Source organism: Lissotriton vulgaris, chromosome 12 (genome assembly GCF_964263255.1).
Source record: "Lissotriton vulgaris chromosome 12, aLisVul1.2, whole genome shotgun sequence".
Classification (NCBI taxonomy): Eukaryota; Metazoa; Chordata; class Amphibia; order Caudata; family Salamandridae; genus Lissotriton; species Lissotriton vulgaris.
In genome coordinates, this window is record NC_141700.1 from 327,861,664 (window position 1) to 327,887,512 (window position 25,849).

Below are 25,849 nucleotides of genomic sequence, written 5' to 3' on the forward strand. Positions count from 1 at the left end.
AGTTTCATCGAGCAGCTGGTTTTGCTCGATGAATTCCGCAAGTTGAGTGTTCATGGCTTTTTCTGCGACTTTTGCTAAGAATGGGAGATTAGCTATGGGCCTATGGATGCAACCGCACACAGTGCAGTCAGAAACATCAATTTTTCTATGGGAGCTTGTTTGGCGGGCGGAAAACACTGGCACCAGAAGCTCCCATAGGAGAATGGATGTTTCCAAACATCCCTACACCTTGTGGCAGGCATCTCACGTTCCCTGCTACACAGTGCAGGGATATTTAGGGGCGCACCATAGGTTACCCCAGGGCCAAATGCAGATTGTTGGGGTGGGAAGTGGGCCCTGCTAGGGGCCCTCAAAGTCAGTTTCCGACAGCCAATCAATTTCAGAAAGGCTGACATGGATTGGCTACCATAAACCAACATCATAATCCAGATGGCAGAAACTTCATTCTTAAGGGATTATGAGGCCTTTCCGACTGGTTGATGGGCTTCTTGAGCCCTTCCGAACCACGTCAGTATCCCAAAGAAAGCAGTTTAAACTCTGACCGCCATCATCAGTATACATCGGTAGGACTTTAAACCTATATTGTCGGTCGGAAGGCCGCCTACCAGTGGCCAAAGGCTTTCCGACCGACATTGTAATTAGGCCCACTGTCTGGTAGAAATAGAATAATAGGATGGCATTTGTTGCATCATATGGGAATTATAAGGATCACACATAGCCGGTCGCGCCACCCGCCGCGTGGCCCATCCCTGGTGTGCCCGGTCTCCGCTTGCTGCCGCCGCTGCTGCCCGTTGTGCCTCTGTTGTGCCCCTGAGCTCGCCTGACCGTATAGTATCTTGTTTCTGCCCGTTTTGAATGTTGTGCCCATAATTTTGTTTTTTGACCGTCTTTGTATCTGCCATTGTATTTTTGTTGTGTTCGCTACCCACTGTTGTGCCCCTCCACCCTGCTCCCTGCCGCTGCTCCCCGCGGCCCCAGCCCCGTTCCCTCCTGCATCACCGCTCTTCTCCCCTCCCCACTCGCCACCCGCTCCCGCCTCCCAGCTGCTCCTCCCTCCCACTGGAAACATAGGGCTGGGTCCGCGAGGCGGAGCGCTGTGACCTGACCTGACCTGGTCAGAGCTAGTCGCTCCACCCGCCGCGTGGCCCATCCCTGGTGTACCTGGTCTCGGCTTGCTGCCGCCGCCGCTGCCCGTTGTGCCTCTGTTGTGCCCCTGAGCTCGCCTGACCGTATAGTATCTCGTTTCTGCCCGTTTTGAATGTTGTGCCCATAATTTTGTTTTTTGACCGTCTTTGTATCTGCCATTGTATTTTTGTTGTGTTCGCTACCCACTGTTGTGCCCCTCCACCCAGCTCCCTGCCGCTGCTCCCCTGCGGCCCCACCCCCGTTCCCTCCTGCATCACCGCTCTTCTCCCCTCCCCACTCGCCACCCCGCTCCCGCCTCCCAGCTGCTCCTCCCTCCCACTGGAAACATAGGGCTGGGTCGGCGAGGCGGGGAGCTGTGACCTGACCTGACCTGGTTAGAGCCGGTCGCTCCACTCGCAGCGTGGCCCATCCCTGGTGTGCCCGGTCTCCGCTTGCTGCCGCCGCAGCTGCTCGTTGTGCCTCTGTTGGGCCCCTGAGCTCGCCTGACCGTATAGTATCTCCTTTCTGCCCGTTTTGAATGTTGTGCCCATAATTTTGTCTTTTGACCGTCTTTGTATCTGCCATTGTATTTTTGTTGTGTTCGCTACTCACTGTTGTGCCCCTCCTCCCGCTCGCTGCCGCTTCTTCCCCGTGGCCCCACCCCCGTTCCCTCCTGCATCACGCTCTTCTCCCCTCCCCACTTGCCACCCTGCTCCCGCCTTCCAGCTGCTCCTCCCTCCCACTGGAAAAATAGGGCTGGGTCCGCGAGGCGGGGAGCTGTGACCTGACCGGACCTGGTCAGAGCCGGTCGCTCCACCCGCTGCGTGGCCCATCCCTGGTGTGCCCGGTCTCCGCTTGCTGCCGCCGCCGCTGTCCGTTGTGCCTCTGTTGTGCCCCTGAGCTCGCCTGACCGCATAGTATCTCATTTCTGCCCGTTTTGAAAGTTGTGCCCATAATTTTGTTTTTTGACTGTCTTTGTATCTGCCATTGTATTTTTGTTGTGTTTGCTACCCACTGTTGTGCCCATCCACCCCGCTCCCTGCCGCTGCTCCCCCGCGGCCCCACCCCCGTTCCCTCCTGCATCACCGATCTTCTCCCCTCCCCACTCGCCATCCCGCTCCCGCCTCCCAGCTGCTCCAATCCTCCCACTGGATACATAGGGCTGGGTCCGCGAGGCGGGGAGCTGTGACCTGACCTGACCTGGTTAGAGCCGGTCGCTCCACCCGCCGCGTGGCCCATCCCTGGTGTGCCCGGTCTCCGCTTGCTGCTGCGGCAGCTGTTTGTTGTGCCACTGTTGTACCCCTGAGCTCACCTGACCTTATAGTATCTCCTTTCTGCCCGTTTTGAATGTTGTGCCCCAAAAAATGTTTTGACCGTCTTTGTATCTGCCATTGTAATTTTGTTGTGTTCGCTACCCACTGTTGTGCCGCTCCACCCCGCTCCCTGCTGCTGCTCCCCGCAGCCCCACCCTCGTTCCCTCCTGCATCACCGCTCTTCTCCCCTCCCCACTCGCCACCCCGCTCCCGCCTCCCAGCTGCTCCTCCCTCCCACTGGAAAAATAGGGCTGGGTCCGCGAGGCGGGGAGCTGTGACCTGACCTGACCTGGTCAGAGCCGGTCGCTCCACCCGCCGCGTGGCCCGTCCCTGGTGTCCCGTCTCCGCTTGCTGCCGTCGCAGCTGCCCGTTGTGCCTCTGTTGTGCCCCTGAGCTCGCCTGACCGTATAGTATCTCATTTCTGCCTGTTTTGAAAGTTGTGCCCATAATTTTTTTTTTGACCGTCTTTGTATCTGCCATTGTATTTTTGTTGTGTTTGCTACGCACTCTTGTGCCCCTCCACCCCGCTCACTGCCACTGCTCCCCCGCGGCCCCACCCCGTTCCCTCCTGCATCACCGCTCTTCTCCCCTCCCCACTCGCCACCTCGCTCCCGCCTCCCAGCTGCTCCTCCCTCCCACTGGAAACATAGGGCTGGGTCCGCGAGGCGGGGAGCTGTGACCTGGCCTGACCTGGTTAGAGCCGGTCGCTCCACCCGCCTTGTGGCCCATCCCTGGTGTGCCTGGTCTCCGCTTGCTGCTGCCGCAGCTGTTTGTTGTGCCTCTGTTGTGCCTCTGAGCTCACCTGACCGTATAGTATCTTGTTTCTGCCCGTTTTGAATGTTGTACCCATAATTTTGTTTTTTGACCGTCTTTGTATCTGCCATTGAATTTTTGTTGTGTTCGCTACCCACTGTTGTGCCCCTCCACCCCGCTCGCTGCCGCTGCTTCCCCGTGGCCCCACCCCCGTTCCCTCCTGCATCACGCTCTTCTCCCCTCCCCACTCGCCACCCCGCTCCCGCCTCCCAGCTGCTCCTCCCTCCCACTGGAAAAATAGGGCTGGGTCTGAGAGGCGGGGAGCTGTGACCTGACCTGACCTGACCTGGTCAGAGCCGGTCGCTCCACCCTCCACGTGGCCCATCCCTGGTGTGCCTGGTCTACGCTTGCTGCCGCCGCCGCTGCCCGTTGTGCCTCTGTTGTGCCCCTGAGCTCGCCTGACCGTATAGTATCTAGTTTCTGCCCGTTTAGAATGTTGTGCCCATAATTTTGTTTTTTGACCGTCTTTGTATCTGCCATTGTATTTTTGTTGTGTTCGCTACCCACTGTTGTACCCCTCCACCCCGCTCCCTGCCGCTGCTCCCCCGCGGCCCCACCCTCGTTCCCTCCTGCATCACCGCTCTTCTCCCCTCCCCACTCGCCACCCCGCTCCCGCCTCCCAGCTGCTCCTCCCTCCCACTGGAAAAATAGGGCTGGGTCTGAGAGGCGGGGAGCTGTGACCTGACCTGACCTGACCTGGTCAGAGCCGGTCGCTCCACCCTCCACGTGGCCCATCCCTGGTGTGCCTGGTCTACGCTTGCTGCCGCCGCCGCTGCCCGTTGTGCCTCTGTTGTGCCCCTGAGCTCGCCTGACTGTATAGTATCTCCTTTCTGCCCGTTTTGAATGTTGTGCCCATAATTTTGTCTTTTGACCGTCTTTGTATCTGCCATTGTATTTTTGTTGTGTTCGCTACCCACTGTTGTGCCCCTCCACCCCGCTCCCTGCCGCTGCTCCCCCGCGGCAACAACCCCGTTCCCTCCTGCATCGCCGCTCTTCTCCCCTCCCCACTCGCCACCCCGCTCCCTCCTCCCAGCTGCTCCTCCCTCCCACTGGAAACATAGGTCTGGGTCCGCGAGGCGGGGAGCTGTGACCTGACCTGGTCAGAGCCGGTCGCTCCACCCGCCGCGTGGCCCATCCCTGGTGTGCCCGGTCTCCGCTCGCTGCCGCCGCCGCTGCCCGTAGTGCCTCTGTTGTTCCCCTGAGCTCGCCTGACTGTATAGTATCTCGTTTCTGCCCGTTTTGAATGTTGTACCCATAATTTTGTTTTCTGACCGTCTTTGTATCTGCCATTGAATTTTTGTTGTGTTCGCTACCGACTGTTGTGCCCCTCCACCCCGCTCGCTGCTTCCCCGCGGCCCCACCCCGTTCCCTCCTGCATCACGCTCTTCTCCCCTCCCCACTTGCCACCCCGCTCCCGCCTCCCAGCTGCTCCTCCCTCCCACTGGAAAAATAGGGCTGGGTCCGTGAGGCGGGGAACTGTAACCTGACCTGACCTGGTTAGAGCCAGTCGCTCCACCCGCCGCGTGGCCCATCCCTGGTGTGCCCGGACTCCGCTTGCTGCCGCCGCTGCTGCCCGTTGTGCCTCTGTTGTGCCCCTGAGCTCGCCTGACCGTATAGTATCTTGTTTCTGCCCGTTTTGAAAGTTGTGCCCATAATTTTGTTTTTGGACCATCTTCGTATCTACCATTGTATTTTTGTTGTGTTCGCTACCCACTGTTGTGCCCCTCCACCCCGCTCCCAGCCGCTGCTCCCCCGCGGCCCCACCCCTATTCCCTCCTGCATCACCGCTCTTCTCCCCTCCCCACTCGCCACCCCGCTCCCGCCTCCCAGCTGCTCCTCCCTCCCACTGGAAACATAGGGCTGGGTCCGCGAGGCGGGGAGCTGTGACCTGACCTGACCTGGTTAGAGCCGGTTGCTCCACCCGCCGCGTGGCCCATCCCTGGTGTGCCCGGTCTCCGCTTGCTGCTGCCGCAGCTGTTTGTTGTGCCTCTGTTGTGCCCCTGAGCTCACCTGACCATATAGTATCTCCTTTCTGCCCGTTTTGAATGTTGTGCCCAAAATTTTTTTTTGACCGTCTTTGTATCTGCCATTGTATTTTTGTTGTGTTCGCTACCCACTGTTGTGCCCCTCCACCCCACTCCCTGCCGCTGCTCCCCGCGGCCCCACCCCCGTTCCATCCTGCATCACTGCTCTTCTCCCCTCCCCACTCGCCACCCCGCTCCCGCCTCCCAGCTGCTCCTCCCTCCAACTGGAAACATAGGGCTGGGTCCGCGAGGCGGGGAGCTGTGACCTGACCTGACCTAGTCAGAGCCGGTCGCTCCACCCGCCGCGTGGCCCGTCCCTGGTGTCCCGTCTCCGCTTGCTGCCGTCGCCGCTGCCCGTTGTGCCTCTGTTGTGCCCCTGAGCTCGCCTGACCGTATAGTATCTCTTTTCTGCCCGTTTTGAAAGCTGTGCCAATAATTTTGTTTTTTGACCGTCTTTGTATCTGCCATTGTATTTTTGTTGTGTTCGCTACCCATTGTTGTACCCCTCCACCCCGCTCCTTGCCGCTGCTCCCCCGCGGCCCCACCCACGTTCCCTCCTGCATCACCGCTCTTCTCCCCTCCCCACTCACCACCCCGCTCCCGCCTCCAAGCTGCTCCTCCCTCCCACTGGAAACATAGGGCTGGGTCCGCGAGGCGGGGAGCTGTGACCTGACCTGACCTGGTTAGAGCCAGTCGCTCCACCCGCCGCGTGGCCCATCCCTGGTGTGCCCGGTCTCCGCTTGCTGCTGCCGCAGCTGTTTGTTATGCCTCTAATGTGCCCCTGAGCTCATCTGACCGTATAGTATCTCCTTTCTGCCCGTTTTGTATGTTGTGCCCCAAATTTTTTTTTTGACCGTCTTTGTATCTGCCATTGTATTTTTGTTGTGTTCGCTACCCACTGTTGTGCCCCTCCACCCCGCTCCCTGCCGCTGCTCCCCGCGGCCCCACCCCCGTTCCCTCCTGCATCCCCGCTCTTCTCCCCTCCCCACTCGCCACCCGGCTCCCGCCTCCCAGCTGCTCCTCCCTCCCACTGGAAACATAGGGCTGGGTCCGCGAGGCGGGGAGCTGTGACCTGACCTGACCTGGTCAGAGCCGGTCGCTCCCCCCTACGCGTGGCCCGTCCCTGGTGTCCCGTCTCCGCTTGCTGCCGTCGCCGCTGCCCGTTGTGCCTCTGTTGTGCCCCTGAGCTCACCTGACCGTATAGTATCTCGTTTATGCCCGTTTTGAATGTTGTGCCCATAATTTTGTTTTTTGACCGTCTTTGTATCTTCCATTGTATTTTTGTTGTGTTTGGTACCCACTGTTGTGCCCCTCCACCCCGCTCCCTGCTGCTGCTCCCCCATGGCCCCACCCCTGTTCCCTCCTTCATCACCGCTCTTCTCCCCTCCCCACTCGCCACCCCGCTCCCGCCTCCCAGCTGCTCCTCCCTCGCTCCGCCCCCCTCTCTCTATTTATGGCAGAGTCCACGCGTATGCGCAGCGTTCACGCGCTGCAGGTGTGCCAACCGTGCGCCAAAGGCACACCAAAGGCAAGCCCGTCTACGCCCGTCCGTGCCTGGACCGCACCCGGCGCCAGACCCCCTGGCCCCCGCAGATGCCATCCCACCCGCCGGACGTACAACGCCGCCACCCTCAGCGCACTCAACACCGGCCGATTCCCCGGCTGCACAGGACGCACCCACGGACCCTTCACCTATCAATCCTGCAAGTTCTCCTGCATCAGGACCCGCACCGCACCCGCCAAGCCAAGCACCAACAACAACTACCTAAAGTGCATCCTGCTCAACACCCGCTCTGTCCACAGACACGCCGTGGAACTATGGAACCTGCTTGACACCACATCTCCGGACGTCGCCTTCCTCACGGAAACCTGGATGAACGCCTCCTCGCCGCCCGACATCGCCATAGCCAACCCGGACGGATACAAGATCACCCGAAGGGAACTCGTCAACCTGACAGGAGGAGGCATTGCCATCGCCCACAAGAACACCATCCGCATCACGACCAGCTCCGACGACACCCTCACAGCCGCCGAACACCTTCACTTCCAGATACACACAGACCCCAAGACCACACTCAGAGGCACCCTCATCTGCAGACCCCCAGGACCCCACACACAATTCAGCGAAGACATCACAGACTTCATCAGCCCACACGCCCTTCCCTCCGCTGACTACATTCTCCTAGGGGACCTCAACTTCCACCTGGAGAACAACATCGACAACAACACCACCACCCTGCTGGACAACCTCACCAACCTCGGACTCAAGCAACTGGTGAACACCCCCACCCACTACGCCGGACACATGCTCGACCCAATCTTCTCCTCCAGCAAGCACATCTCCTTCAGCCATTCCACCGGACTCCACTGGACAGACCACAGCTGCGTCCACTTCAGCTTCAAAAAGACCACGACTCACCACCACCCGCAACAGGTTCCCCGCAGGAACTGGAACAAGATTACCACCGACCAGCTCACCACATCACTGAACCAGAACCCTCCCGCCAGATCAACGGACCCCAACCAAGCAGCCAACATCCTCACACAGTGGATCACCAACTGCGCTGACGACCTCGCACCCCTGAAAAACCATCCCAGCAGGCCTGGAAGCAAGAAAGCCTCCTGGTTCAAGGACGACCTCAAGAACTCCAAGAAGAACTGCCGTACCCTCGAGAAAGCCTGGCGAAATAACCCGACCCCAGACAACATGACCGCCCTCAAGCACGCCACCCTCAAACACCACCAGCTGATCCACACCACCAAGAAGTCAACATTCAAGGATCGACTAGACAACAACGCACACAACAGCAAGGAACTCTTCAGCATCGTCAAAGAGCACTCCAACCCCAGCGCCGGAAACAACAACATCACTCCCTCACAAGACCTCTGCTACTCACTCGCCTCGTTCTTCCACAGCAAGATCGCAGACCTACACAACAGCTTTGGCGACCAGACCACGCACTCAACCACAAAACCAACGCCCCCCCCCCACCACCCTCCGCGCCTGGACCCCAGTCAGCACCGAAGACACCATCCGCACGATGAACACCATCCACTCCGGATCGCCAACCAACCCATGCCCCCACCACGTCTTCAAAAAGGCCGACTCCGTCATCGCACCCCAACTCCAGGACAACATCAACTGCTCCTTCAACACCGCCGCCTTCCCGGAAAGCTGGAAGCATGCCGATCTCAGCGCCTTCTTGAAGAAACCTTCGGCAGACCCCACGACCTCAAGAACTACTGCCCCATCTCGCTCCTCCCGTTCCCCGCCAAAGTCATCAAGAAGACCATCAACAGTCAGCTTGCTGCCTTCCTCGAGACGAACGGATCCCTCGACCACTCACAGTCCGGCTTCCGAGCCAACCACAGCACCGAGACCGCCCTCATCGCAGCCACTGATGACATCCGAACCCTGCTCGACAACGGGGAAACAGCGGCCCTCATCCTCCTGGACCTCTCCACAGCATTCGATACTGTCTGCCACCACTTCCTAGTACAACGCCTCAGCAACGTCGGTGTCCAAGAGAAGGCACTGGAGTGGATCATCTCGTTCCTCGCCGGAAGAACCCAGAGAGTCCGCCTCCCCCCGTTCAGATCCGAGGCCACCGAAGTCATCTGCAGCATACCACAAGGATCATCACTCAGCCCCACCCTCTTCAACGTCTACATGAGCACCCTCGCAGCCATCGCACGCCAACACAACCTCAACATCATCTCCCACGCCAACGACACCCAGCTGATTCTCTCCCTCACCAACGACCCAGCCACCGCCAGAACCAACCTACACGAAGGGATGAAAGACGTAGCCAAGCGGATGAAGAACAGCCGCCTGAAACTGAACCCAGACAAGACGGAAGTCCTCATCCTTGGATCATCACCCTCTGCCTGGGACGACTCCTGGTGGCCCCCCGGCCCTAGGCAGCGCACCCAAACCAACGGACCACGCATGCAACCTGGGCTTCATCCTGGACTCCTCCCTCTTGATGACCAGACAAGTAAACGCCGTCTCATCTTCGTGTTTCAACATCCTACGCATGCTCCGAAAGATCTTCCGATGGATCCCCACCAAAACCAGGAAGACGGTCACCCAAGCACTCTTCACCAGCCGACTGGACTATGGAAACACCCTCTACACCGGAACCACAGCCAAACTGCAGAAAAGACTCCAACGCATCCAGAACACCTCCGCATGATTCATCCTGGACATCCCCCAACACAGCCACATCTCCGGACACCTGAAAGACCTGCACTGGCTCCCCGCCAGCAAGAGAATCACGTTCCGTCTCCTCACCCACGCACACAAGGCCCTCCACGACCTAGGCCCCAGATACCTCAACAACCGCCTGACCTTCTACATTCCCACCCGCCAACTGAGATCGACCAACCACGCCCTCGCCGCGGTTCCACGCATGCGAAGAACCACCATAGGAGGACGATCCTTCTCCTACCTGGCAGCCAAGACTTGGAACTCCCTCCCCATCCACCTCCGTCGTACCCAAGACCACCTCTCCTCCAGGAAGCTACTCAAGACCTGGCTGTTCGAGCAGCAGCGGGCCCCTCACCCCCAAGCACCTTGAGACCCTCTGGGTGAGTAGCGCACTATACAAATTTCTTGATTGATTGATTGATTGATTGACAGTTGATTGCACATGTTCTTATTTTGTTTGTTTCTGTATATGTTTTTAAATCTTCATAGTCCTGCAATTTTTGTGTGTTTTTCTGAGTGAGACATGTGCTGTATTTTGTGCTGTCTATTTAACGCTCGGAATCGAATATGGCATGATAATAAGAGTGAACGCAGATTTTACCAGGTACTAGTTCTAGTGTTTAATTTGAGCCAGTGTGTGCCAGGAGGACACACCATCACTCATTTCAGGAATCAGCACTTATTTATCCTCATCAGACTCTGACCGCAAGGAAGAGACAGAAAAACACAGGAGCGGGAAATGAGGAGGAAGAGAAAAACGGAAAAACGGGTACAAAGGGAGAAAGCAGGAGCCTGCACGATTGAATTAAAGTGCCAGTCAGAGTCTGTTGGGGGATTGAAGTAGACTGAGGACTGCGCAGCCTTGACATTCAGTGAAGCACCGACAAAGCAGAGATGTGGGCACAGCACTCCTCCTTTAGAGTCATTTGGTGATTAAGACTCTGATCTTGGCTAGGGGTGGGGGAATGTTTCATTCCACCAGCAGAATTTGGCAAATCCGAGTTACTCTTGTAACGCAGTGTTCCAGAAAATTTCACCAATCGCCACCTGGTGAATTTTTGTCCATCCGGACTCTAGAAATGAGAGCTGGTGGACGGAAGTGAGATTTTGCGTCCCTTGGAGCGATTTTCTAATGCAGGCGGTCACAAGCAGGTTTGAGGTCATTTGGCTGACTCTCAAGTAGATTTGCTGCCACTCAAATAGATTTTCTGCTTGAGCATCAGCAAAATAGACTCAAATGGCTGCATGCTCTTGTGCAGTGCATAGAGCTGTTCACGCTGATATTTCGGCACTGCTCGTGCTACCGGTGCTAAATTGCAGCATGAGTTGCGAGCCATGCATATTTTTTGCCTGTTGCCAGAACTTCGCGAGTTCCACACATCCCTGATCTTGCGTATAGTCTTGTGCAGTAATGTTAGAAACATTGTTCTTCAACTAAAATATTTTTTGTGAGCTATGCATTTAAATACTAGATTCACTACCTACTACTTCTCTTTGCATTTCCAGGTCTCAATTGGCATTGAGTTGTAAAATTGACATCATATAAAGTGCATTCATTTACAAAAACACAAACAGTTATTTTAACAATATTTACATAATAGGACTACAGACACTCAAAGCGTCCACTATTGATGTGTGCATCTCCTTATTAGTCAATATTTTTATTTCCACAGGGCACCAGTTCATCTACTGATCACAAATCTCCCACTTCTCCATACCGTTACCTACAATGTGTGAATCGTTATTTTCAATTTGAACTATTACTTAAAGCAGCATTTTCTGTTCTACCTCATTGGTCACTGCTTTTGGGCAACGTAAACTAATTAATCTACCCATTGATTTGCATTATGTCACTGGGGGTTATTTGCACATTGAATGTTGAACTGCAGTTCCTTTATTTTTGCTCTCGCTTATGTCGCACCTAAAGTGACTCTACATTGTGAATGTTTTGCTGTTGTGTTTTAATCACTGCTGTTCCTCAAGTTGCTTCGAGTTGATCATACACTGTTATGCTGTTAATTCGCTCATGTTGATTCTTCATATATATTTTGAGATCCCATATTCATTATTCAATATGTGTCCACAAAAGATGCATAGTGAGTAATTTACTAGTGTCGTCTTTCCCAGTGTTGACTAATTGCAGCACTATCTATCATTGGGACCTGCTATCCAAACAAATGTGGCCTCCATACCCAAGACTCACTAAGCCAACTTCTGAGTACTCCCTTTTCTGATTACACACGCCTGACTTCTAATTTGCTGCACTCTTTATATAGGAGGTGTGAAAGATAATGGAATCTCGGCCAACTAGTATTAAATTCCTGCTAAAGCGGCGATAAGGCCCTTGGTAATATGCCCCACAGTTCTTAGAGCAAGATCCCTCAAGAACCAGGTGGCTACCTTGAGCCTTTGCAGTTTTTGAACCATGCCTTGATCCTCGTAAGCCTTGCTAGTCAATCGAGGAGCAGACAAGAAGAGGGCCCCCTGCACATCTCCGGATGCATTTACCTACCTGTTTAATCGATGAATCTCACCTTCTATTACGGAATTCTTCAGGGGACCAGTTGCTTGGCAGACTAGGGCTATGAAGACAAAACAAGCCTGAAAAGGAAAATCAAGACAGTGAGTTCACGGAGAAAGACCACTGACTTCATTTTATTTACGCATGCAATGGGGAATTGTGACAAGGCAAATTCTTAAGTTGGCAAGAACCTAGAATGGCGTTAAGAACCTAATTAAAAATGAATGATTGCTATATATAGAATCTCTACAACATAGTTTGACAGTGGTAAAAAGAAATGACACGGTGAATGACATTTTGGCAAGTGTGAAGGAATGCGGGTGACATTAAAGGTAACAGAATATGGTGAGATATAAAAGGCCTCAAAATAAGACTTGTGTCACACACTCATTGGGTCTTTTGTCTACCAGGAATAATCCAAGTTATTTGTTTCGAGTTATCACAACAGTATTTACCAGAGTGACAGCATGTGTGTGGCTTATTAGACATGACATATGATTGATATTCCCGTAATTTAGTAGTGTAATATAGTACAGCCATACCTTAACTGTGTTGCTGATTTATAGATGTCAGTAGTTCAGTGACACCGAACCCGTACAGATAGGCAGAAAGATGGTGGAATGTAGGCAATCTTGGACCAGTTTCTTGTCTTTGCCACCCCTATGCTCCTCCCCCTTCTGGGTGCTCCTCAGTGCCAGTTTCTCTCTGTGGGCTGTTGGGCGTTTGTAGGGAGATGTAGGCTTTAACCGCACTTGGTGGTGCCCTAAGACTCAAGAATAGTGCTGATAACTGTGATTCCTTTGGGACTTCGAAGTTGCCCCATACACTGTGATTCTTTTGCTGTTGACTTCCCTTGTTAGCTAACTTAAATATACATGGTAATAATTCTGCTATTTCTCCCTCCCCCAATGATCTAATTCCAAGCATTACATGTATTCAGTTGTTTTCCACAGTTTGACGAACTATGTGCAATTAGTGTGCCTCCGTGTGGGTTTTATAGCAAACTGTGACACACGCTACAACTCACTGATGTAGACTAACATGAATAAAACTTGGAGAGATGTTTCTGTTCCCATGCGGAAGGTAGAAGACCTTGCATTTTAGGTAGAATTCTATCTTCGGGGGCAGTACCAGGACTGCTCTCTCTATGGTTGGTGCCTATCTATAAAGGCACAGTTAGATAAGAAAACAATAAGCTGGAATGTGCGCCAGAGTAATTACTAGTGGTTGAGAAGAATGCAAATATACAATTTATTATGTTTTATTGTTTACTTTGAGTCATAGGAAATATATGAACTATTTCCAGATGAGGGCAAAGTAGCTTGCTATACCATAGCACTCAAGCATTGCTTTGTTAACAGGTCTGGGATTGCTTGTGTTTCTTAGCCAAAGGGACATCAACTAGCAGTTCAGGCTGTACTGCCTCTTTTGGGTCAGAGCAAAGACTAATTGGCACATTGTAGGAAAGAGCCTTTTTTATGGTCACCCCCCATTTCTTGCTCCAATGCTGATAGTTATGACTCTGATAGTGCACTGGAGTCTGCTACCCAGACCCCAGTGCCACTGCTCTTTAACTAAAACTGTTATGTTTAATTGGCAATCCTAATTGACAAGGACTTTATCTCCCTTATAATTCCCCGGTATATGGTACCAATGGTCCCCAGGGCATGGGTGGTAAAGGTGTCCCAGGTCTTGCAGCACTGTGTGCGCCACCCTGAGGGACCCAAAGAAACTACTGACAGCAGGCTTGCCAGAAGCAGTGCAAACTGCTTGAACTCAACTTTGCTTTCACCATTTTGGCAAAGTCATTGCCCTCTCAAATATGCCAGTCACCCCAAAGGAAGGCCACCCAAAGCCCAGGAGGCAGGGTGCCTTATATCAAAAGCATGGACATGTAAGTGCCAGCTTATATGACCCTATAGTGCCCTTTACCATTAAAGAACACTATAAGTGATACAAAGTCCAAAGATAACATGGGCTGGCACCCTGGCAAACCCAAGGTTGGCAGCTCCATTATGGCACCGCCTAAATAAGTTGTGTTTAGTATCAAACAACATGCCGTCTCACCCTTGACACAAATTTTGTTTCTAGGGCTATGTGGCATGCACCCAGGTTGGTATCTTAGAAGTTGCCCATCTGATTGCCCCAGTTTCTCTGTGTACTGACGGGAAAGCACATGGTTCCCGCATTTGCTGCTGCCAAGAGAGGACTTTGACCTCCTGCCAGGTAGTATAAACACTCCCAGGAGTCAGGAACAAAGGCATGGGCAGGAAGGAGGTCACACCTCCATCCTCCGAAGCAGGCTAGTGAAGGGGTACCTCCAGACGGTGAGCATCAAAGGCTGCACCATGTCTGACATGAATCAAGGCTGACTTCCAGAAAAGCAAACAACCCTCCCACTGCCCCAGGGAAATTTGCACCCAGACAGGTGTGAAATTAGTCAGTCATGTTGGTGTATACTCTGAGAAATCTAGTCACAACTCCAGGGTGACCATCCTGGTCTGTAAACTAAAATGATATTTCCGCAATCTTTAGAATTGGCAGAATAGAGGGCTCTGTTTTGAAATGGTGACCCACACCCCCAGATGTGGTCATTCTATGGGAGGACTAGCAGCAGGGACTAGCAGTCCAATGGCTACTTGCTCCCACACTGTTTAATCTACTAAATCTAGGATTTAAGGGACACCCCTGACACTAGAACCTCAGTTCTGAACAACCTTTATCAAAGAAGACAGAAGAAGAAACCCATGTTAGCGACAATAAGACTTGCCCAACCAAAAGAGGGATACCCTGCACCTTTCACAACGCCCCCTTGAACTGCCTGGTCGAGCCTCGTCCTAGGACATCTCTAAGTTGCCCCAGCCAGAGGGACCCATGTGGAAGCCTGATTAACCCTCAGACTCCCCTGAACTAGTGTCACTAGTCCCCTGCAAACTGCAGATAAAACAATTCTCTGGATCTGAAGAATCACCTGGCCGAATCCAAATGGTCTAGTGCACTGTTGGAGCTGTAGTTATGCCTTCCTTGAAGTTACAGGCAGCTACCGGGTTCCCCTAAGTCACTGGATGTCAAAGTAACTTTCTGCTCTGCTTACCTCTGTCAAGGCTTGTTGGTTGCCAGTGGGGCAACCAGCCCCTTTACTAGATGCTGCATCAAGAGAGAACTCCATTCAACCTTTGACCAATGTCAGCAACCACTATGTTGTGTTTTTGCATCATTTTCCACCACAGCACTGTTTCAGTGAAAAAAGCAGCTCTCCCGCAGCTCCCATTCAGCGAGAGTGACAGCCAGCACAACTCTGCACCCAGGCTCCACGGGTCAGCTAGACTGAACAGACTGTTGTGGCTTGGTACTGGGACCCACATCACCTTTACCCTGCAAGGGTAACATGCAAATCGACCTGCAAGTGAACGATTGTCACCAGTGGTTTTTCCCTTTAATCTCAATGATAAAGTTTTACTGTAGTATTCTGCACTGATTTTATATTGCTTCAATTATCTATATCTCCAGTGATATGTATGGGATTCCAATTTATTTTGGAGTCTAAATTAAGATAAAAATACACTTTGTTTTTATAAAGTGCTGTAAGATTTCTCTTGAGCCGTGCCAACTGCTTATTGTCTATGTTGGTACCCTGAAATACTTAACACACGTTACCCTAGTAAAGCCTAACTGCTCTTTGCCACACTACCAGGACTGAACTAAGGCTTTATTAGTGTGAATCCAAGGACCATCTTAAAGGTATTGCGATGGTATTAAATGGTGTGGTCTAACCCCCACACCACATACTACTCCAATGTTCCACAAACATGATTGCTCCCTGTCTGTAATGGCACAGTGAACAAATAAAAGTATGACTGAAATGTGGCCAAAAATAATTATCAGTGAGTAAGATAAATTGAAACACTTCATCCATCGCTGTTTTTGTTTTTTGTAATCAAATAGGAATGGGATAGTTCAATAGAAAAATCCTACATAACTCTATCTTAATATCCTGACTGATGGGACAATTGCATGATTAATTCCACGCTGAACTTTTCTCAATATTGCTGTCGTTATTGCATTTTATTTATACATTACTTTATGATATTGTGGTTGCATTTAATTGGAGGAAGCAATTGCAAAACCAGCATTCTTTACAAATTATTTTTTTTTTGTTAGCTGATAATATGTGTCCTTATCTCTTCATACTGAAGACCAGCAGTTGAGTAAATGCTGGCCAGACACATTCTACTTCCTCTAGCAATTTTGGCTAGCACTCCAGCTCTCCACTACATGAACATAGATATAGACATGCATACTGCGTGGGCATGCAGTGGATGCACCCAGCAGGCGTGAAAAGCATTCCTAGCTGCACCCGTCCATGCCTGGACCCTGCCAAGCACCACCATCCCTAACTGATTGCTCCCAAAACTTGTGTCCTATATAGGGGTGAGCAATACATTCTGCTCCACTGCCATAGTTCACAGAGTTTTGCCCAAACCACATTATGCTTGTAATGACAGGTTCCGGCAAAACTCCACCAACCGCTAAGTGACAGAGTTTTTTCTTACGTTTCTCACCAGTGGCAAGTTGGTGAGCACTGGAGAGAATTGGCATCCCTTAGAGTAATTTTCAGGTACCAGTACAGCACCTAGCGCGATAAGATAATGGTGTCCAACAGAAAATGTGTTTGCCTCTTATGTCTCATAACTTGTTATCACCCTTCTCTGTCCAGAAGTGCATTGGTACCTCATTCAGATTTCTTGGGTTACAAATGTGAAATGTCGCTCAGTATTAGCTAAATAAAAATTGGATCCATGCCAAAACAGAGACTAGAAATACATGACTTCATTGTGAAAAAAACATGTTGGATGCTGTCTTTTTGGCAAAAACCTGTCTGGGAGCCTGCTCGGCCTCAGATATCAGGTGTACATTTGTTTAAAACCAATAGCCACTCTTCCCCTTTTCTAAGCTACCTGATTATGATGGATCATAGAATAGCCAGCAGGTTTGTCAAATGTTTTAGTCAATAATTTCATTGTAGATGATCGCCTTGTTGGGCATTTACTTTCTTTGGCAAAATCGGCAGCATACGCAGGTGCCTTAAACAACAGAGTACCCGGAAAACATTTGATGAGGTGTTACTTTTAGTGAAAAGCTCAGGACCTCTGAATTTTTAAGATATGTGATGGGTGTACCTGTATGGGTGAAAATTTGTTTAAAAACACTAGCCACTACATTTCATTTCTGAGCGGCTCAATTATGATCGATCATGGAATAGCTGGGAGGTATGGCTAGCTTGGTTATTCAGTTCATGTCTTAACAAACTGGAGATGTTAAGCTACTTAGTTGTCAAAACAGTCCTGAGGATGGTCTAGCGTACTAATGACAATTAAGACCAAAACGTAGATGGTACCCCACTTCTTGTACGTAAACTGTCTTCTAGATCTTTATCCATTAACTAGTTGTTCTACGCAGTGAACTGATTCTTCTGAAGAGAGTGTACTCATCATATGTTTGTTCATCATGCAGTTTACAAAAGTCATTGTTGTCAACTGAAATTATTGTTATTGTATGTTAATGCTGCTTCGTATTTCATTCACATACACATAAAGCAGAATGTCCCTAACATTCTACCCTCCACAATAACCTGGCTTGGCACTGGATCCAAAGCTTGGAATTAACTAAACTAATAGAAGACAGTCATTCAACTATGCTCCTACCAGAATTGAATAACATCTACGCTTGATGCTTTAGCCCTGTAAACCTCGTGGCCCTTGGAGTTAGGAACCCTGAAAAGACAATGTAATAAATTTGAAAGAAAGTGGTGCATTACACGGGAGGACCCTGATAAAAAACAATATTGCACGGGTATAATCACTTACCATAGTGCGATTAACTCATCAAAAACACAATATTATTCTACCAAAATCGAAGACGCAAATTCTTCCTCAAAGGAGATCTTTACTAAAGCAAAGTCCTGACACAGCTATCCAACTAATGAGAGGATTAAAGTTCTGTGATTCACTAGTGACATTTTTCAAAAACAATTTTTCTTTTTATTTATTTTTTTATTTTCCAACCAAACAAATAGCACAATACAGTCATTGCATGATACATCTACAATAAGTGAACGTTTACGGTAAGAAACAATCTCTTTGATAGCAGTGCCACTTTCCATTCCCTCTTCTAGTACATGTAAGAGTCTAGACACCACCCGTATCCCCATTTGACGACCACGTGAGTGTATTTGATTTGTGAAGGCTTTTACAAGAGGAACTAACTCATAAGGCGGCCTGCTTCACCCATAAAATTATTAACAACAACATCCCAGATGAATTAGTGGGGCTTAGAGTATGATGGGAGAGAGAGGTGAGACCACTAGAGGAAGTAGACTGGGAGGCGGCGTTAATGCACCCCAGATAGGTAGCCATAAAGGCGAGGCTTCGCCTTATCCAATTTAAGATTCTACACCGCACCTATTCCGATCGGCTACACAGAATGGCGCAAGCCAATTTGTCAGCCTGTCTGACCTGCCTTGGGGCTAACAGTGACTTCTTCCACATGGTCTGGACTTGCCCCGAGCTGCAAAGATATTGGATGCAGGTACTTAACCTACTCGGCGACATTTTGGGGGTGATGCTTCCCGTGGAACCCCGTTTTGTGGTACTAGGCATACCAAATGACGTAGACATTACCAGAGTACAACTAATTTTCACCTTCATAGGGTTGGTAGTCAATAAAAGGCATATAGCATGAAGATGGTGGGGGCAAATAGACCCACCATACAGGAATGGACAAAGGGAATGGACTTATATGTGGCGGCTGAAAGTGCCACGTACCTCCGTAGAGGATGTCCCAAGAAATTCCACAAGATCTGGGACCCTTGGAGACAATACTTTGGGTTGGGCATTGGCAATGACACTGAGGTTCTTCGATTTCCGACTTCGTCCCGTATTCGGACGCCATTTTGTGTCCCGACGCCATTTTGTGTTGCCCTCACTCAGGCAGCACGGCGAACTGAGTGTTTTTGCCTTTTCCAGCTGCTTTGTGTCTCTTCTGTTAAAAAGTAACCCCTGCCCTTGTTTACAAAACCGATGTCAGGGTCTGGCCGCGTTCACTAATCCATGTCTAGGTTGATTGATCCCCGTCTCGACTGACTATTTGGTTTCCCCTATTCTTTCCATACTTAATTTATCCGACTGGCCTTCACTATTCTCTCCTTGTATTCTCTTGTTACATAACCATCTTTTGAGGCACCCAAAGACGTCCTACCACCTGCAAATTGGATTGTAGGCACCAGCACTGATTAACTTGTGGGGAGGGGTAACACACAGGGTCTGAAAGAAGGGCGTGTTTGGGACACCTGATAGTTTGTTTTCCAACCTTTCCTATTGGCTAGCTTTGTATGTATTGGGAGTATACGTTGTAAATATGTGTGCTATAAAAGATTGTGCGCCACGGAATAAAGTGGCAGTCTCCTGAGAACCTACTCTGTACTTCTGGGACAACTGTGCTTAGCTGCAGCTAATAAACCTGATGTTCTACGCCTAACAGAGTGTCTCGTGTCTCTGTCCGACAAGGCAGGTGAACCCGGGGATTTAAGGCATACCCTGCGCCGCGAGGCCCATAAGGCCCGGTTCTCCAACTGGCGCCCAACGTGGGGCGGCTTCAGTGGTAGCGGTTCAGCTCGAGGGTTGTGAGGAGCCTCGCAAGAAAATTCCGGAGGATTCGCGAACCACGTCAAGCGACCCCTACATGTCGAAGTGGACTGAAGGTCTTTTGCAGCGTGGCTACTCCTTTCCGACGGCACCTGACGACTGCTGCCCTGAATGCTGCCGTGCCTTGGTCCATTTGGTGATGACTGGTACTGCGAGAAGTTAGACGGACCTCTGTTTGCGTGAGAGAACACTTAGTTAAGTATTCGTGGGTAGCTCATCCTTCTTTGTTTTGTTATTGGGTTTGGTATTCGACCATTGCAATAGCCGAAGCCAAGGAGTGAGTACATTTGTGCTGTGTTATTTGCTTTAACCCCTTGAAGTTTGTAAACAGACCGGTGAATTAAAGATGCCTGGTTTTTAGCAAGTTTAGGAAGTTTTGTTGTTTTGGTTGCAATAGGGATTCCCGGCTAGAGGACTCTTGTCTGATTCCTCCGGTTGGAACTCCCACTTATGAGCTCTATTCCAAACATGGTGGCGGCCACATTGCCTTTAATGAGGCATGGATCCAATGCACAAAGAAAGATGGTGTTTTGCAGTGGCCACAAAATGGTAGCTTTGAGCCTGACATATTAGACAATCTAGAAGCAATTTTGTTCAAATGAAAAGCCCGGCCGGCGATGTTTCACTCCTTCCGCCTCTGGCATAAAGAAGCCAAACAGAGAGAAATTAAGCAGGCAAAAAGAGATAGGAAAGTGAAAGATATGACGATTCTACAAGCTGCCCAGCAGTTTAAAGAAAATTAGATTGATCGGAAGATTGAAGTCTCAGAAAGACAGCATCATATGGCAATAGATAGATGTTACCCTGTGTTGCCTACTTCTCCACAGAGTAAGGATCTTGACGAAGATCCCTTAATGTCCCATCTGTTGAGGTTGCCGCCGCCTTATGTACCAGGTTCTAATACACCCACATTGTTACCACTTGTCCAGCAACCTGTTATTCAGCCAGTTGATCCGGCTCTTCCACAATTGCCCCTTGCAGTATTGCCACCCCGCCTCCTTTGCCACCGACTTCTGTCCCTCAGTCTCCTTTACCCTCAGTTCCTCTTGTAACGGTCAGCTCTTCTCCTCCTTTGCTTAATACCTTGTCTCCGGTTTTACTATCAGATTCTCCCACAGCTCGTAAACGGCTGGTCGATACCGTTTCTGGCCTTTTCTCTCCCTTCTATAGGTCTTTTAAAATGACTCCTGCTCTGTCCCGAAGGCAATCCTGTAGTCAACTCCCAGGTTCCGACTAGCGAATTGCGTTGGACTCTCTTGCTCACAAATGGATCATGAGTGGTCCACAGTATAGTGTGCACGATATCATGAGTACCTTTCTCCAGTGGAATGCGCCCACGCAGAGATATGTTTTTAATGTTATGTGTGACAATCTTGTCAAAGATATGGATTTGGGTTTAGCTCCCCAGGGTCTGTTAGACGTGCAGGCTAAATTTGATAAAGGACTTATTGTGGATTCTGAAGTTGAGGATGCCGTTAGGACACTTGTCACTTTCAGGTCTTTATTTTCTTCTCAGACCATTATTGAACCTGATCCTGCAGTTAGACAGAAAATGAAACATTATCCTATGAGAGAAGTTCCTCCAGTATGGAGGGAAGCGGTTCCACAGGCAGGCATTGTTCCGCGTATCCCTGCTGATTTCCAGCGTATATGGGTACATGTCCCCTGGAAACGATCTGAAGTTTTGGCGCTCAAACAGTCTTTACCGGACCCTCGTAAAAATCCCGCTGGGTATTATAAAGAGCTGTCCCAGGCTGTTGATGCGTGCATTATGAATTTGGCCGATATTGATATGCTGATGGGAAATGTAGTCCCACAAGTGTTATGGGCTCGGATTCGTAGGGAGGACCATGACCACGCTTTAGGTGGTAATTGGGCTGCTATAACTGCCGAATATGCAGCAAAAGTAGGTGGTGCTAAACCAGATGATTTGATTGCACAATTGCCCAGTAGAATCATTGCTTCAATGAAAACGATGATGCATGCCTTACGTGTTAACTGGGATACATTAGCTGTGTGTAAACAGAAGAAAGATGAGAGTGTCTCAGATTTCTTTACTCGTTTCGAGGAGACGTTCATCGACCTCAGTGGTCAAGATATGAGTACTGAGGGTGGACAGCGATTACTCGTGGATAAATTTGTATTTAATTTACTTCCAGAATTATCGCATAAATTGAAAGACTCCGAAAGTTTGTGGCTTGTTTCTTCGTCTGCCCAGATATTAGCTACTGCTCAGTATTACGAAAATAGGGATAAGGAGGAAAAGGATAAGATCGAAAAAAAGACTAAAGAATTCAAAATTAAGGTTCTTTTGCAACAGGCTTATCCCCCTCGTTCCGCTCAGCGCCAATTTCAACAGCCTGCCCAGCTTCAGAGGTTGTTACAAAAACCTGAACCTTTCGTTCCGCGACCTTTGCTAGGTCCTAATCAATGTGCCTGTTGTAAAGAGGAAGGTCATTTTAAGAATAGATGTTCGGTTTTATTGCAGCGTAATGGTGGATTCCCAGGGCCGCGAGGCCGTGGTGGTTTTCAATCAGCACCCAGTGGTACAGGGCGAGGTGCATTGTCTCAAGGACAGCGTTCCTTTCCCCCTCAGAATTCTATGAATTATTTTGACCAGCAGAATACTCAGTCTGTGTAATATTATAATGATGACTATTGTGTTGAAAGTGAGACTCAGGATTTTCACACTAGTTAGGACAGCCATGGACAAAGCAAAGGAGTCATATCAGATCCAGTGGATCAGAATGGGCCTTATGTTGAAGTTGTTGCATTGGGTGTTTCAGAGCCATTTCTTTTGGATACTGGTGCAATGAGAAGTTCTATCATTCACTCCAAACTCTCTGGGGCACCTTTGTCTGGCTTAACAAACGTTTCTGTAGGATTCTCTGACGCCCCCGTTAGTAACCCGGTTTCTTGCCCTTTGCCTATCTCGATTGGTCCTTATGATTTGGAAGCCCCGCTCATTTTAACGACTGGTTGCGGCGAGAATTTGCTAGGTTTGGACTTATTGAAACATTTTCATGCAACATTGTATTGTTCCCCCTCTGGTGTACATCTTACTCTAGGTGAGAAATTGGTTTCTCCTATGTATTTGTCTAAGGACCAACTCCACCCGAATTACATTCTCTTCCTGCTACGCTTTGGGCTACAGGTCCAAATGATGTTGGTGTGCTCCAGATTCCGCCTTACGTGGTTACTGTAAAGCCTAATGTTAAATTACCACGCATTCCTCAGTATAAAATTTCCAACGATGGTGAACAAGCTTTGTTGGCTGTTATCTATGATCTGGTTCAGAAGGGTGTGGTTCAAGAAACAAGAGGAAATGTTTGCAATTGTCCTGTTCACCCATCCTTAGATGCACTGATCCTTCTCAGCCTCCTGTATATCGTTTTGTGATTGATCTTCGGGAGGTCAACAAAATTGTTGTCCCCCAGTTTCCTGTGTCCCAGATATCACTGCCTTGCTCACAATGATACCTGCTTCAGCTGCCTGATTCTTGGTTATTGACCTCAATCTTCAGCATTCCTATTGCTGAGGAGAGTAGGGATATCTTTGGCTTCTTTTTCGGAGGCCAAAGTTTCTGATTCAAACGTGCACCTCAAGGCTATTGTGAGAGTCCTTCCATTTATAGTCAGGCTTTGAAATCTCAGCTCGTTGCTTTCACCTTGTCCCCAGGTGCTACTCTTATTCAGTATGTGGACGATTTGTTAGTTGCTGCTGATTCAGAGGATGTTTGTAAGGATGTGACTGTTTCACTTTTGCGTCATTTGTCTGACCTACATCACAAGGTGTCACCCTCTAAATTGCAATATTGCCGCAAAGAGGTTACCTACTTAGGTCATCTCTTGTCGAAGGAGGGAAGGCGATTGACCCCAGAACGTATTCAAGCAATTGCATAAATGTCTGTACCATCCACACAAAGGAAGGTGCGTGCCTTTCTGGGCATTACCTCTTATTGTAGACAGTGGATTCCAAATTTTTCTTTGTTGGCTAAACCTCTGCTGGCACTTACTCTGAAAGACACACCTCAACCTCTTCCTTGGACTGATGAATGTCAGAAGAGTTTTTCTGACTTACGTACGGCGTTGTGTTCTGCCCCTGTGTTAGGTACTCCAGATTACAGTAAGCCTTTCATACTCTACGTTCATGACAGCAGCAGCAATTTCCATTTGTCAATCTGCTGGATTGGTACTGGATAACACTCTTATTGTTATGGTACCACATGCAGTAAATACTCTTTTGAACAGAACAAAAACACAACATCTCACGAGTGCCCGCCTGTCTGTGTATGAGCTGATGCTCTTGGCTAGTCATATACGCATCAAGCGGTGTAATACTTTGAATCCAGCAACATTGTTACCCATTCCAGAAGAGAAAGACACTCAAGAACAGCATGATTGTTTTCTCCGAACAGAGGAAGAAACAAAAGGCAGAATAGATTTAAAAGACACACCACTTGTGGACCCGGATGGGATCCTATGGGTGGATGGGTCTTGTTTCAAGCTTCCTAATGGCGACACGACTGCGGCCTATGCTGTTACCACCTTGTATACTGTAGTGGAGACAGCACGTATTACACAGAATTCAGCCCCAGCAACTAAATTGATTGCCCTGACGAGAGTGTGTGTGTTGGCTAAGGGAAATAGAGTGAATGTTTACACGGATAGCCAATACGCCTTTGGCGTGGCTCATAGTTTTGGTCGTTTGTGGAAGAAAAGAGGATTCTTTACTTCCCATGGGACTAAGATACAGCATGGTCAGTTGGTAACTGACCTTCTTGAATCACTTGCTTTGCCTACCCAAATAGCAATAGTGAAGTGTAGTGCACATAAAAAGATCACTGATGATGTGGGCCGCGGGAATGCTTTTGCAGACGATGTGGCAAAAGAAACAGCGAGAGATGCTACAAGTCGTATGTGTGTTGCAGGCCCTGCAAGTTGGGACAGAGAAGGAGGAATGTGTGAGGACACAATAGAAAGTGTGAGAATGATTCAAGAAGAGGCTACAGAGAAGGAATTGAGTAAGTGGAGAGAAAGTACGGGAATGTTGGACGTGACAGGGTGTTGGACGGAATTGTCAGAACATCAGCGTTGGCTGTTACCAGACACCTATGTACTGCCTGTATTTACTATGGCTCATGGTCCAGCCCACATCAGTGCGAAAGGAATATGCAAACCTCTTGCTCCAGTATTGCAGAATGAAGGAATTCCTAAATGTGCGAAAAATGTGGTGAAACATTGTATAGTTTGTTTGATGCATAATCCAGGAAAGGGAACCCCAACTCCAGCAGGTCATTTTGCTCCCCCTACGTATCCTTTTGAGGTATTACAAATTGATTACATTCATATGGAAAGTTGTAATAACCTTAAGTATGTTCTGGGGGTGGTGTGTGCCTTTTCCAGATGGATAGAGGCCTACCCCTTAAAGGACAATACTGCTTTGTCCACTGCCAAAGTCCTTTTGAAGGAATTCTTCCCGAGGTTTTGTTTGCCGCGAATTGTCTGGAGTGACAATGGAAGTGAATTTGTAGGCCAAATTATGCAGAAGGTGTGTGCGGGTCTTGGTATTAGGCAGAAATTCCATGCGGCAAACCACCCTCAGTCAGCAGGTTTGGTAGAGTGCTATAATGGCACTCTCAAGCTCAAACAGGCAAAGATTCAGGCCAGCACGGGCCTTGCTTGGCCCGACGCTTTACCTTTGGCACTTTTATCTACGAGAACAACTGTACATTCTCGTTTAGGACTCAGCTCATACAAGGTCATTTTTGAGTGCCCAGCTAACGTCTGGGGAGTCCCTCGACCTAAAAAGTACTCTGACATCCCGTATCCTATGTTGCTTGACTACTTACATGACCTCACCACTAAATTGCGTGTTCTCCACCAACAGGTTCAAAACGCTTTGCCGGAGGCCTCCGCAGATCCAGGTCATTCTATTCAACCCGGAGACTGGGTTTGCCTGAAGAATTTTCAGAGGAAAAAGAATTTGGAACCCCATTGGGGGCCGCCTCGGCAAGTTCTACTGGTAACATGTACAGCAGTAAAAGTCGTCGGAAAGAAAAATTGGGTTTATGGCGTGCAATGCAAAAGGGTACCTTTGCCTTTGCCTTTTGACCAGTGGGTCCGCAAGGGTATAGGTGA